Raw genomic sequence first — 15,729 nt, forward strand, 5'->3', positions numbered from 1 at the left:
GCACAGAGCTTCTAAAGCCCTTAACATTTTCTAATAAGAACACTAGACACATCTCTTGTTCTAATATTTGTCTTTGACCCCATCCCTGACACAGGCTCCTAAAATCCTTGTGAATTCCTAAGTTATAAGAGCAATGGGTGCATATTTTTTTCTAATGAAATGACTCTGGGTGTGCTCCTGGATGGGGGCTGGTCACCAGAAAAACCAAGCCATGATTAGAAGCTTGGGATTTTTAGCTCCCCACCCCCACTTGTCCAGAGAGGGAAGAGGGGCTGGAAATGGAGTTAATAATTGATCATGCTATGTGAGGAAGCCTCCATAAAAATCCCAATAGCATGTGTTTGGGGTAGCTTCCAGGTTAATAAATATATCCACACTAGGAGGGTGACCCAACTCCGCAGAAGCTCTTGTGCTCAGGACCCTCCAAAACCTCACCCTGCATATCTCTTCAGCCAGCTGTTCACCTGTATCCTTTAATAAACTAGTAAACTTAAGTGTTTCCCTGAGTTCCATGAGCTACTCCAGCAACTTAAACTCAAGGAGGGGGTTATGGAACCTGATTTACAGCGGATCAGTCAGAAACTCAGGTGACAACCTAGACTTGCAACTAATGTCTGAAGTAGGGACATTCTTGTGGAATTTAGCCTTTGATCTATGGAATCTGACACTATCTCCAGGTAAATAGTGTCAGGATTAAGTTAAATTGTAGGACACCCAGCTGCTGTCACAGAATTGCTTGATGTGGGAAAACCCCGCACACATCTGGTGTTGGAAGTGTTGGGAATGTGATAGTGTGAGAATAAAGGAGATGCACAGGACAGAAGACACAGGAGGTAGAGATCTGGGTTTTTCCCTATTGTGGAAGGAAAGATTGGGTGCTTTTCCAATACAAGTACATATTTGGTTCTTGAATTTTCCAGACCCTCTAATTTTCACTGCTATCCCTTTCTGTTCTAACTTGTCCATGAGATTCTAAATATTCTACCATACGTGCATCCATGCCTCAAGCAGTTTCGAAAGCTTTTGAGTAAATCAGAGGAGAGAGCAACAGTTGACAGCTGCAATTTACAAACAAAACTGCCTGGCCACATAGCAGTTATAGTAGTTTTTTGTTGTTGTTGTTGTTGTTGTTGTCTTGTTTATTGCTAGATAGAAGAATCTAAGAAAAGCCTGGGAAGATACATGCTGTAAAATTTATCCAGCATTTGATAAATTCATTTGAAAAACTAGTCACATTGTTTTAAGGATATCCCAGGTATGTATTTCATATTCAGATTCATTGTTTGAGCATCATGTCATCTAATTTCCCAAGATCACCATCAATATCCAAAATTCCTTTCCACCTTTTCCCAATACTCTTCTTTTTATTTCCTATGTTCTAGACCAACCCTATCCAAAGAATCTTCTGTAATAGTGCAAATGTATTATTGTATCTGCATCAAACAATACAGTAGCCATTAGCCAGTTATGCCTACTAAGTACTTGAAATATTGCTGGTTAAACTGTGGATCTAAATTTTGAGTTTTATTTAATTAATTGAAATTGAAATAGCCACATGTGGCTAGAGACCACAATATTGGACAAAGTAGCTCTAGACAGAGACTTACTTGTCCTTTCCCACCCTTTACTCAGTTATTCCGTAAATATGCATTGCCCATCTTCTCTGAGCCCAGCATTATGCTAGGCTCTGGGCATATAATGGTGAACAAAACACCTCTGCCCTTATGAATGCCGAAAGGGACAGTTATCACCCAATTACACAAATAAGTTCTTAGTTCCAAGTCATAGTACAATATTTTATCAATTCTAAGATGTTCAGTTTTTTCGAATATTAACATTTCTAAAATCAGGACATGTGCTTTTCATCAATGACATTTTATAATCGCTACCTGCCAGGCCAGTCGTGCCAAATTGTCGCCACCTTCACATATAGAAACTCAGCTGTTATTGATAGTGGCATGGTCAGACAACATGCAGTCCCTTGACATTTCAGCCAACAAACTATATAAGGATCATTTTAAGAAAGAATATGAGTCCTGGTCATTATCAGAAAACAATTCAGTTTACCCCCTTTGGTAAGATCAAGAACTTACTTTCTGTTGATAGTTCCTGGTAAAGTCAAGATAACACCAGGATGAACATCGGGGCTTGGAATAAAATTTCAAAGACAAGAGCGGAGCAGTCGGTTAAGAACTGCTGCTGCATCACTGATACTCTTGAAGGTACGAGGATAACACAGTGTAGAAGAACATGACAATATCTCCTCCGGACCGCAGGCCGATGCTCTAACCACTGAGCCAAACCAGCCAGGGCCATGACAACATCTCTACATGGCATAGCGATTCAGATTCTACATTGGAAAACCTATTAGCAATATCTTACTAAACTTATTTTGTTTATATTTTTTTCACAAATGCACAAAAATAAAATATAAAATTCATGTCTACATAAATCAGAGAGCTGTCTCAAAAAGCATGAAATGAAAACCATGAAGAAAAAAATACTGCATCATGCATTAATTGGGAGTGAGGGTTTTTCCTTCCTAATAATACATAAAACAGGTGAGTATTTTTAACATAAGGCATCTTAGTATCAGTGGAATTTGATGAATGCAATATTCAAGTGTACATGCTCCCAATCCTTTTTTTTTTTTTTTTTTTTGACATTTTCCCCTTTACCTAGAATGCCCCTTTTATTCATCCTTCTGTTCCAGGTCAGATCTCTCTCTCTCTCTCTCTCTCTCTCTCTGATCGTCATCTTTTTTCCATCACAATTAATTTTTCCCTCCCCTGAATCCTTTGAGTACCTTCTCAGGACCTGCTTTATAGCACCTAGCATTTCTTGAGTGTGTTCCTAGCTCCCCCTAGTAGAGTACCAGAGGTCCAGACTTCTTAAAGACCAATTGCATGTCTTATTAAAATGTTATATTCCACTTAGGATACTAGTTTGCTTATTGGAGTATTTAACAAATGTACCAAAGCCATCATGATATATAATGCCACAAAGATCCCCCACAGAGTAATGCAATGTCTTGTAGACTTAGAATATGGCAGGGGCTATTTAATAGTAAGCTTCTGATTGGGTCTATCAAGAACTATTCTGACCAGCACATGCAGTAGTCCGGCAACAATGCCACAAAAATATCAGATCTTAGTGTTTAACCTAATTGCACACATTTTTTGGGCAATGTCTGCTTCTTCCCAAATGCCAAAAAATAAAAATAAAGAAATTAACACTAATAAACCCGAAATACTAAGCAGTCTGGTAAAGGAAGTGACAGCAAATAATATTAACAAATTTTGGAAGCTGATAGCAGTTGGGCAAGAAACTTTCAGCAAGGAGAAACAAACTTCATAGGTGGCATGTGGCACAAAGCTAGCAATAGAAGGCTTCATTGAAATTCTGTGCCTTCCAGCAAACATGGGATAGACAGAAGACACGGTTACTTCTGGAGAGGCTGAACTGGAGGGGCTCTGTGCTCCAGGCAAAGGGTAGCACCAGGTGTAATTAAAACAAAGGAATAAAGTAGAACTCTGCAGACTGAACAGTAGCACCTGCACCTTTTTTCTCTCACTCAGCTCTGAGAATAGAGGAGGAGATTGGTAAGTTCCACTTCGAGGAAAGTAATCAGCCTCTTAAGAATAATTCTGCTACTAGCTATTTTTTATTTTTATTTTTATTATTGAAAGTAATTTCTTTACTTTTATTATTTTTATTATTACATATGTCCCCCCCTCTTTTCCCCATTGACCCCCTCTTCCCAGCTCCCACCCCTGCCCCTCCTGCTGTCCCCAACATAATGTCAGTGTCTGATGGTTGTGCATATATGCATATAAGTTCTTTGCTTTATCTCTTCCCACCCTTCCCAACCCCATCTCTGAGGTTTGTTAGTCTGTTCCCTACTTCCATGACTCTGGTTCTATTTTGGTCGACAGCTTATTTTGAAGTCTATTTTATCGGATATGAGTATTGCTACCCCAGTTTTGTGGGTTTTTTTCCATTTGCTTGGAAAAATTTTTTCCACCCCTTCACTTTAAACCTGTGTAAGTCTTTTGTTGTGAGATAGATTTCTTATAAACAACATATATGAGTCATGCTTTCTTATCCATTCAGCTACTTTCTTATCCATTCAGCTACTTTGTGTCTTTTGATTGGAGCATTTAATCAATTTACATTTAAGATTATTACTGATAGGTACTTACTTGTTGCCATTTTTATTTATTATAGCAATGTTTCTCTCTCTGTTTCTTCTGCTTATTACAGCAGTCCTTTCAACATTTTTTGCAATGCAGGTTTGGTGCTAATATATTCCCTTTTTTTTTTTTAAGTTGTTTTTATTTGTTTCTTTGTTTGTTTGTTTGTTTTGTTTTGTTTTGTCTGAGAAGCTCTTTATTTGACCTTCTATTTTGAATGATAGCCTTGCTAGATAGAGTAGTCTTGAATTCAGGTCATTGTTTTTGATTACCTTGAATATTTCATGCCATTTCCTTCTGGCCTGTAGTGTTTCTGTTGAGAAATTAGCTGATAGCCTTAAGGGGGCTCCTTTGTAAGTAACCTGTTGCTTTTCTCTTACTGCCTTTAAGATTTTCTCTGTGTCTTTAATTTTTGACATTTTAATTATAATGTGTCTTGGTGTGGGCCTCTTTGGGTTCTTCATACATGGGGCTCTCTGTGTTTCCTGAACTTATATGCCTTTTTCCTTCACCAAGTTAAGAAAGTTTTCTGGCCTTGGCCAGTTTGGCTCAGCGGTTAGAGCGTCAGCCTGCGGTCCAGAGAGACCCGGGTTTGGTTCCCGCTAAGGGCACATACTTCGGTTGCAGTTTGTCCCCGGCCCTGGTTGGTCATGCGGGTGGCAGCCACTCGATGTGTCCCTTCACGTCGATGTTTCTCACTCTCTCTCCCTTCCTCTCTCTCCCTCCCACTCTATCTGTATAAAAAATGGAAAAAATATCCTCGGGTGAGGATTAAAAAAAAAAAAAGAAAGTTTTCTGCCACTATTTCTTCAAATAGATTCTCTAACCGTTGCTTACTTTCTTCTTTTTCACTTTTTCTGGTACTCCAGTGATGCGGATGTTGCTATGTTTAATGTTGTCCCAGAGCTCTCTTAAACTGTCCGCCTGTTTTGTTTTGTTTTTGTTAATCCTCACCTGAGGACATTTTTCCATTTATCATCAGACAGAATGGAAAGGAGGGAAAGAGAGAGAGAGAAACATCAATGTGATAGTGACACATTGACAGGTTGCCTCCTGTACTACCCGACCAGGGCCAGAGACAAACCACAACCACAGTATGTGCCCTTGACTGGAATTGAACCTGTGACTCATTGATCTATGGACTGACACTCTAACTACTGAGCCAAATAGGCCAGGGTTGTCCTCCTGTTTTTAATTGTTTTTTTCTTTTTGGTTCTCTGAGTGATTTTTTTCTACCCTGTCTTTTAATTCACTGATCCAATCCTTGGCTTCCTCTGATCTGCTGGTTATTCCTTCCAACATGTTCTTTATTTCTGCCATGCCATACTTCATTTCCACTTGGTGGTTTTTCATTACTAATTGGTTGATTTTCATTGTTTCTATATATTTACTCAGGATGTTGAGCTCTGTACTCATGCTGCTGAGCTTCCTCATAATCATTACTATGAACTCTACCTCTGATAATTTGTTTAGCTTCATTTCATTTAGCCCTTCTTTTATAGAATTCTCTTATTCTTTCATTTGAGATTTGTTTCTTTGTTTTACCATTTTGGCTGTCTCAGCAGGGTTTGGAGCTGGCTGAATTTTCCTGTGAGTGCTGATGTTCTGCTGATTGTGGTTGGTATGACTATGGAAGGGACCACGCTGAACACCAATGTCTAGTCTTACTTCCCTGGGAAGAGTAGCAGGCCTGGCAAAGATTTAGTTATCCCAGAGCTTTTTTCTGCAAGCTAACTGTTAGTTTCAGTTATTTAATAAGGCTCAGGTTGTAGCTTTCAGCTGAATGAAAAATCCCACAGATGGGCTAGGTGAGAGCATTTCCAGTGGGTGGGGCAACAGCTTTCCCCTCAGGTAAAGTTGCTTTGAGAAGAAAATGGTTTGTGCAGTATGGGTTAATGACTCATCACATGAACCCAGGCCTCAGCCTTCACAGCTCAGTCCCAGAGCCATGACACCCAACACTGAAAACCAGGTCCAAGGCTCAAAGCATTCAGAATATCATCTCTGCCTACTGGCTTGCCAGTACTTTCTGACTATTAATGAGCCTCCAGTTGTACTCCTCAGAGCCAGGTGGTGTTAAATTCCAGAGGGAGGGGCAGTTGCTTCTCCCCCAGGCTAAAGCACTCTAATGTGAAGGGGCTTCTTGAGAAATATGACTACTGACCTGTAGGGGAATGACTCAGCATAGAGCTCCTGATGGCCTCCTTTCCAGCTTTCTCCCCAGTGCCACGAACCCCCAACTCTCTTCACACAGCTCCAATCCAGTCTGACCTCCCTCTGCCAGAGCCCAAGGTGAATGACTATAGCTGTAATTTAGTGCACAGGCCCTTCAGGGGAGTGCTAGTGTTCCCAGTTCCTCTCCCTGCTGGGAGTTCCCCTGGAAATGCTCTCATTCAGCCCATCTGTGGGATTTTTCATTCAGCTGAGTGTTCTCAGAGCCTCTGCTCTGGTGATTTTTCTCAGCCAGGTGTTATGTGGGCACCTTTCCCTGTTCTGCTGCTCTGTGCTGGGAGCCAGCTTGGGGTTTAAACCCTCTACTTCTCAGAGGGAGCTTCTTACAGCTAAGATAATCCTCAGCTACTGCCTGTGGGAGCTCAGCCAGCCCCCTCGCACCTCTGTACCTCATACCAGTCTCAATTTGGGGTCCTCTTTACATTCTGGTTATAAGGGTTCTCTCCAGCTGCTCTTCAGTTGGTTTTTCCAGATGATCTGTCTGTGTTTTTGTTGTTATTCCAGTTTGGTCCTGGGAGACGGTCAGTGTAGCTTTCATTCACTCCACCGCCATTTTCCCTCCTTCTGGTACCAGTTATTTAAAAAGGTAATATTTTTTGCTAGTCTAACACACACGTGTGTGTGCATGTGTGTGTATGCATGTATATACAGACTCTGAAATCCAATTTAGAATTTGAAAACTATATAACTATATATTTCCAAATATATATCCCACTAAATGTTAAGCTCCTTAATAACTAATTTGTATTCCCTCCATATTCTAGCAGACTTTGCCTATAATAAGTGTTCAGTAAATTTTATTTTGAATTTAAACAGAGAATTTCTAAGAATACAATATTTACTGCTATGTATCCAGACATGTGATTCTTAACAACCAAAAGCAGTTTGACCAAAACCTCCTGACTGCAACTAAAAACCAAAACCAACGTGGCATGAGTCCTTATTTTTGCTCACAGTGAACATATAACACAAGTCTTCCTCTCAGCTGGCTCCAGGGTAGTACCTGAAGCCCTCTGTGCATGCCTGATGGGTTTGTAGTGTTGATCATCAGAGTCAAAGATGAAGATTTGATGGTTGGTGCCTGCATAATCCAAATAAATCTTTTATATTCTCTGTGGTCTATTTAGCAACATTGTGGCCACCTTCTAAAACATTTATAAATAAAATTTTAAGTTTTGTTAAAGTTTTTGAAATTTTTCTCTGTTTTTTTTCCTTCAGATAGAGTTCAACCAATTGCATTAGCTGTTATTATTGTTCATAAACAGGTAGGCATGGTAATTTAATACTAAAAAAAACATAAGAACTTTTTTACAAGATAAAAGTTGGCAAATATGCTGCTTTACTTCCGCAATTTTTTAACATTCCCTAACAGGAAAGTGTTCCAGACCAACCAAACCGATTTCATGCTGTCAGTTTCCAGGAAGAAATCTGTGGTGTTTGCCACTACCCATTAATACTAGCTCTTGATAAGCATCACTAAGTGATTTTAAGGTTTTGCAAAGCAACTGGGGCCTAGAGAGTTCACAATGCTGTGAATATACCAAGGGTTGGCAACAGTTCGGGAATGGAGTGGCCAAATCGCTGACCCCTTTTCTTTAAGCAAACAGTCAGAGGTAGAGAAGAAAAAGAGCAGCAATAAAGGGAAAAGGCAGAAGCCAAGAATCTTTCTTTTTTTTCCCCAAAGATGAGATCAGCTTCACTTGGGGAATAAACTTTTACATTATCATACAGGGTTAAAAAAAAAAAAAACAATTTTGAAATGAGGGTATATCCAAGGAGGACAATTGTAGTTGATCTTCACAACAGTCTTGCTGGTTATTCATTTTCACCTCCACTGATGCCCAGAAAGTGTAAGAGCCCAGACTACTCATGACTGCCTTGAGAACCCTCTTTCATCACCTGAACATCTGGCATGCTAAGACCCAACTGAGGTTGCTTCCCCTTCAAGAAATTAGGTAGAAACAGCCTCTCTGAGCCCTGCCTTCTTTTGTCTCCGCACTAAGGACTCTACTTCTCTAGCAACCCTCCAGGTAAAGGCTGCTCATGGTTCCATATCCCTCAGAGCTGAGAATGGTACAGCAGACCCCTCACTCCATACAACTCTTCTAAACCAATATTCCTCCACCCTTACAGAAAAGCCACTGCCCCGTGAGGCACATGCCACCTAGTACAATCTCCCTGGCTTTCCATAACTCTGTCATCTACCTACCTCCAAGTCAAACCCATCACAGAAGACTTTGGAATGAGAATCACTAAACAACTGCTGGAAGAATGATGCATACGAGGAAGTGATAGGGAACCAAAGCTAACTTCTACTTTGCCATTTTCATTTTGTCTGTGGCTCTAGTTTAATTACCACCTTGGATACCACAGAGAACCACCTGAGACTTGGAGTGCTATCAGCTTTGGCACATATACCAGTTTGCTAATGACTGAGCTGTGCAATATAGTAAAATATCTGGAATTAATTATATTTCACTAATATAAGTTATAGAAATTCAAGCTTCTAATTACCAGCAATATTTAGAAAAGTCAGATGGAGTTTTTTAATACTGTTAGTAACCTTGAAATAATAATGATATGACTAGATTCAAACTATAATCCATCTGATCAATTGCCATTTCACAACCCAGGGAAGTAGTTGAACAGTGATTATAAGAGAGTGACTGGCTGAATGTGACCAAGCAGCGGCATGACTATAGCAACCTCTCCCTAACCCTCACACATTCCCTATTTGGGACTCTCTGCCCCTGAGATTGTATTGATTGCTAATAACCTAAAATATCCTTTCCTTCCTTAGCCACTATTTCTAGAAAATGTCTATTTCTGCTTTTCATAAACATCCTAATGACCATATTCCTTATAAATCTGCAAGTTCTAATCTTCTGTTCTTCGCTCAAAATTTTTAAAATAATTCCCTATTTGAAATAAATCAAATCAAATATATAGGATGGTCTTATGGTGGGGGTAGAGAAAAGCATACATTTAAATGACATTATTGGTTGCCTACACACAGCTAACCCTCCTTCCCCACAATCTCAATATATATTCACATCTTCCACACAGGTGATGTGACTCTGTAGAAAATGACCTTATCCCAGTTCCAGGAGTAGATTCTGATTAGTCTAAATGGATCATAGTTCTAACACCCTCATCAGTGACTGGTCAGGAATTCAGGCGCAAACCAATCATTATGTGGCAGTGCCCCATGACTGCTGTGGATCCAGAGGTGAGCACAAGATTTAAATCAATCTAAATTATTCCATGATTGAAGTAGTTTTCTCCCTCTCTGATCATGAACAGGAAGCATGTTGATGCTGTTGAGATCCATCTGGCCAACATAAGGGAAGCCATCTGAAGACTAGCCAACATATATCAGAGGCAGAACTAAAAAAAAAAAAAAAAATCAAATGAATCTGACCTAGAGCTTTGATCATACTCTGCCTGGAGACATTCTACCTTTGGACTTCCTGCTGCTAAGGTATTAGATGTCCTCATGAATTAAGCTCACTTGAATTAAGGTTTCACTCACTTATAGCTAAAGCATCCTGATTAGCACAATGTATAGGCTACAGTTGTTTTATAAATAAAGATAGTTATATACTTAGGGAAAATATCTAAAGGCTACCTACAAACTGAACATTGAACTTCCAGCAAATGGCATTGGAGTGATGGGGTGGAGGCTGATATGGGCAATGGGGCATTTTATGTTTTACATTATGTATTGCTACTCTCTATTTTCACAATCAGTATAAACAACTTTTAATAAGAACATCTCTAAGGAAAGTAGGGGAGGAGATGAACTAGTAGATTTTTTTAAGGACGCTTCCACACCCTAATATTATCACTTTCTTATTATTCTAAGTTGCTTGAACCATAAGGAAAAACCATAATAGATAAGGTTTATAGTATCTGCCCAGCCCAAGCATCTGTTCACTGATAAATATCCCACTTTAACGTCTGTCTCTGTCTCTTCCCTGCCTCCTCACCCTCCTCCTTCCCTCTCTTACTTACACATGAACACACACACACACACTGCATTTCTACTATAGACCCTGCTCTCCTAGCCACAGCCTGTTAGCCTGATGATAGACACCTGAAGCAGATATGCTCCTACATGTGGATAAAGGTTTCTCTTCTATTGATCAGACAGAAAGAGAATTTAAATTTGAGCAGCAGGAATTTGTTAGACATAAAAAAAGAACTTTTTGTCTAATTACTGTGACATGCTAAAATCAACTAACCTTCATAATCACAGTATGTAGTTCACCCCCAGGTTGTTTTTTTTACCTATTACACATTTCTCTCTAGTTCTAATAACACATGCCACCCTAACTTTGCTTGAATCCTTCTTATAAACTCCATTTTTTTTCTTTTTGGTCAATCCTCACCTGAGGCTATTTTTCCACTTAGGTTCAGATAGAGTGGAAGGGAGGAAGGGATAGAGAGGGAGAGGGAGAGAGAGAGAGAGAGAGAGAAGAAAACATTGGTATGAGAGAGACATATCCACTGGTTGCCTCCTGCACAACCCTGACCAGGGCCTGGGATCAAACCTGCAACCCAGGAATGTGCCCTTGCCCAGAATCAAAGCCCTAAACCTTTAGTCTGCAGGCTGGTGTGCTAACTGCTGAGCCAAACTGGCCAAGGCTAAACTCCATTCTTCCCTAAGGATGTGTGTGTTCCTGACTGTTGAAATCAAGAGATTTAATTAAGACAACTAGGGAATTGAAGTCTAAGTGTTTATTTGTTACTTGTATAGTTGATACTCTGACTTTTTAAATCTCTAGATTAGAGAGGCATATCCAGTGGGATGCCTCAGTAGAAGCATCTGTTTACACGGCGGAGACAGTCGGCCGGCAGACCTCAGGCCACATACAGCAGTTCAGTGACACAGGGTAAAGAAACAGCCATCCCAAACAATATAGGGCTGGGGCCTAAGAAAACTAAAGGTAATGCCACATCTTTTAGAAAAGATTAAAAGAAAAATAATATTTTACTTTAGGTACATTTTAGACCTTGCCTCATTTCAAGAAGGATTTGAAGGAGGATTACAAACACACAGAGTATTATGATAGTTAAATTTATGTGTCAACAAAGCTTGGCCATAGTACCCAGTTATTTCTTCAAATCTTATTCCAGATGTTTCTGTGAAGGTATTTTTTAAATGCAATTAATATTTAAATCATCAGACTATGAATAAAGCAGATTACCATCTATAATGTCGATGGGCCTCATCCTATCAGTTGAAGGCCTTAATAGAAAAAACTAGCCCTGGTCAGATAGTTTAGTTGGTTAGAACGTCACTCCCAATATGCCAAGGTTGTGGGTTCAAATCCTGGTCAGGGTACATACAAGAGTCAACCAATGACTGCATAAATATGTAGAACAACAAATTGATCTTTCTCTCTCTCTCTCTCTCTCTCTCTCTCTCTCTCTCTAATTCAGGAAAGAAATAAAGAGCTGATCTCTCCAAAGAAAAGAGAATTCTACCAATAGACAGCCTTCAGTCTTGAATTGCAGCATCTATTCTATCTCTCTCCCTTCTTCTCTCTAAAAAAAATCAATAAAAAATATATATTTTTTAAAGAGAACAAATGTGCCCAGCTGGTGTGGCTTAGTGGTTAAGCATCAACCCATGCACCAAGAGGTTGCTGGTTCGATTGCTGGTCAGGGCACATGCCCGAATTGTGGGCCAAATCCTCATGGGGGACATGCAGGAGGCAGCCAATCAATGTTCTCGCTCATTGATGTTTCTATCTCTCTCTCCCTCTCCCTTCCTTTCTCTCTAAAATCAATAAAGGGAAAAAAAATAGATGTTTGAATCATTTAGCTATCACATAAATGCTTTCCAGGGTTGTTTTTCATCCAGTTGTTTAATTTATTATCTATAATAAATTAAAGATAATGGTTGGAGGAGTGCTAACTTTTATATCAGCTCTAGACCTGCCCTTGGACAGGGAAAGTCTTTTACATGAGCATTAAATATAGCACTATAAAAACATTAACATTTTATTAAACATGTATTATCAAGGAAGGCTATATAATTACTGCAAATTAAAGGACTTCTTAGCTATGTGGAAATTTATTATTCCAAATAAACTTTTCCATTTTAACAAACTAATATTTTCTCAATTCTGAAATTATATTTGATATATATACAAATTATATTTAATATATATAAGAATTACCCCCACTCAACTTTATGACCATCACTTTTTACTAATTTCCTTATTACTTGAATTACTTTTCAAAACAGCATTTAATTATTAAAAATAATGTTGCTCAATTTTAACTGAACCCTCAAGCAAGCCAGCAAGCAGCTTCTCAGCTCACATGGTAATTCATCAACACATGCATTATGCATTTCTTATGAATAGAACATGGATTAAAATGAGAGATTTGGTTGGAGGTATGTCTACTTTTATTAAGGCAAAAAAAAAGGAAGAGAAATAAAATACCTGTATAAAAAGAATTTTCTAAGAAGTCTAGCTGCATTAAAATATATCAATTTATATTTTTAACTTTATAGGGCACTTTTACTCTAGATAATTAAAAATATATATCTGTTTGTACCCCCATGGAATGGCATTTTTGTCTACAATCAAGGGGTGGATGACTTGAAGCTCACAACAGCTAATCAGTTCGTCCAAAGTTACAGATGGGTCAGTGGAAGAGAATCTTCCAGACTCAAAAAGCCAAACTTCTTCCTGGTTCAGTGCACTTATCTATATATTTTTATATTTATAAAAGTAAGTAGAAGAACTACAGTTGCATTTCCATAGAAGTTGTTTGATAGTTACAAACTAATAACCGGAGCAGAATTCTGCTCTACATTTAGAAGTGGTTGTGTGTGGTTGTGTGTGTGTGTGTGTGTGTGTGTGTGTTTGACCAAGACAGTGTTTGTGATTTTTTGTTAATAGATTTGAATACCTTTAGGCTAGAGTACACTGCTCAGTCCACCAGAATAGCTTCCACTACCTAAAGTCATACCTGGTGACTTCACTCTTTCAGATGGCCTGCTAATGCCAAAGGGCTTTGAGTTTATGTCTTAGGTATATATATAGATCTACATACTGATCTATATATAGTAACTATGTACTTTATTTCTAACTTTAATCTTTATCGCTCTTCATATTTAAAGTCATTTTTTACTTTTTTAAGTTTTCTTATTGTCAGTCCTTCAGTCTTCCAATCCAGTCTCACTATCAAAAATGCATGTTGGCAAATGCATTAATTCATTCGTAAAATATTTATTGCATCCTTACTAGAGTGGCCTAGGTGTAACTGATAGCCAGAAAAATAGGCATACAAAATACTCTGTCCTCCTAGAGTGGATGTGCTAGTAGAAGAGAGAGATATAAACAAATGCTATGGGGTCAGGGGAGACTCTTTTTGAGAGGATAACAGGAAGGCCTCTCTGAGGAATGGTAGTTTGAGCAGAAACACGAATAAAAAGTTGAGCCCGGCCAGTGTGGCTCAGTAGTTGAGCATGGACCCATGCACCAAGAGGTCACTGGTTCGATTCCCAGTCAGGGCACATGCCCAGGTTGTGGGCCCGATCCCCAGTGGGGGCCATGCAGGAGGCAGCCAATCAATGTTCTCTCTCATCGATGTTTCTATTTCTCCCTCTCCCTTCCTCTCTATTTCTAACATCAATAAAGGGGAAACATTTTTTTAGAAAAAGAAGCTGAGTCACACAAATGCCTGGGGAAGAACAAGTGCAAAGGCAACAAGACAGAAACCTGCTTGATACACTAGCAGAACAAGAAGGGCACAGAATATGGAGGAAAGCTCTAGGAAACTAGGTCAGAGGGGTCACCAGGGGTCAGTTCACACAAAGACTTGGAATTTTCTCCATGTGATAAGAATTACTGGAGTCAGTGCTAGGAAGAAAAGTCCCCATAACTTCTGGCTGTAAAAACTAGCCAGAATTGAGATTGAGGGATATGGAGGGCTTCTAGAGCCCCAGACATTCCTCTTAAAGGGCCCACGCATGGACTTACTCAAACTCACTTGCTCTAAGCTCTAGTGCCGGTGCAGCAGCTCAAAAGGTACCAGTGACACAGAGGGAGGAAGTGAATCATTTGGCATCAGGGAGAGAGCTGGGAGGGCAGCTTTCTCCCAGACAAAAGTGCCAGCAGAAGCCATTGTTCCATTACTACTGAGCCTATCCTCCCCCCCACTCCCTCAACCAGCAGTGGGCACCATATCTTAGTCTCCATCAACCTGGCTAATTCTGTTCAACCTGCCCTGCTGATTCCCTGAGATGCTACCCCACCTCCCTGAAATGCCACCCCACCCTACTTTTGAGACAATCTAAACCATTCCCAATGGTTTTTTTTGTTGTTTTTTTCGTATAAATGGCCTGTCTTGACTCATACTTCAGACTTTCCCAAAATACCCCAAACAAGCAGCACCTGGCCTTAGCGTACCCTAAACCTCTCCCTAAGTGGCCCCAGGCCATGAACTAGTGGCAGTTTCAGCTTGGCCTCTCCTGGGCACCTCCAAGTCCAGCACAAGTAGCAGCCATCTGCAGATTACTTTGTAGTTTATGATGGGTGGCCTCAGGCAGGGCGTAGGTGTCAGTTGACCTTGGTCTGCACCTCCCAGGAGATCCCAGAACCAACTTCAGACATACTCAAAACACCACCCCACCACTTCCACAAGTGACATCCTCAAGGGGTGAATTCAGTGGGCACCAGAGCCACACTTACATAAATCCTGCTCTATAGAGTGGACCCCAGTCCAGCTCATCCTCCACAGTGGTCACAGCCAGTCCTCAAAGCTGTTAAGCTTGGGGGTAAATCCATTCCACTGAAATGCTAACAACAATCAACTACAATAGGATTGTGTACACAGCCCACACAGGGGGAGGCAGGGCACCCAGGAGTACCCAGCTTGGGTGATTGGGGAGGCTGTGCCACAAGACCCTACAGAATACCTACTACATAAGATCACTCTACAAAGCCCAGGAGATTTGGCACCTCTACATAATACATAGAAACAAGCACAAGGAGGCAACCAAAATGAGGAGACAAAAAAACATGTCACAAATGAAAGAACAGAACAAAACTCCAGAAAAATAATGAAACAAAATAGAGACAAGCAATCTTTCAGATGCAGTTTAAAAACTCTGGTTATAGGAATGTTCATGAACTTACAGGAAGAGTGTATATACTTAGTGAGAACTTCAACAAGAGATAGAAAACATAAAAAAGAACCAGTCAGAAGTGAAGAATACAGCCCTGGCCGGTTTGGCTCAGCGGTTGGAGCGTCGGCCTGCGGTACAGAGAGACCCGGGTTC

Source organism: Molossus molossus, unplaced genomic scaffold, assembly GCF_014108415.1.
Source record: "Molossus molossus isolate mMolMol1 unplaced genomic scaffold, mMolMol1.p scaffold_m16_p_1, whole genome shotgun sequence".
In the NCBI taxonomy this organism is placed as follows: domain Eukaryota; kingdom Metazoa; phylum Chordata; class Mammalia; order Chiroptera; family Molossidae; genus Molossus; species Molossus molossus.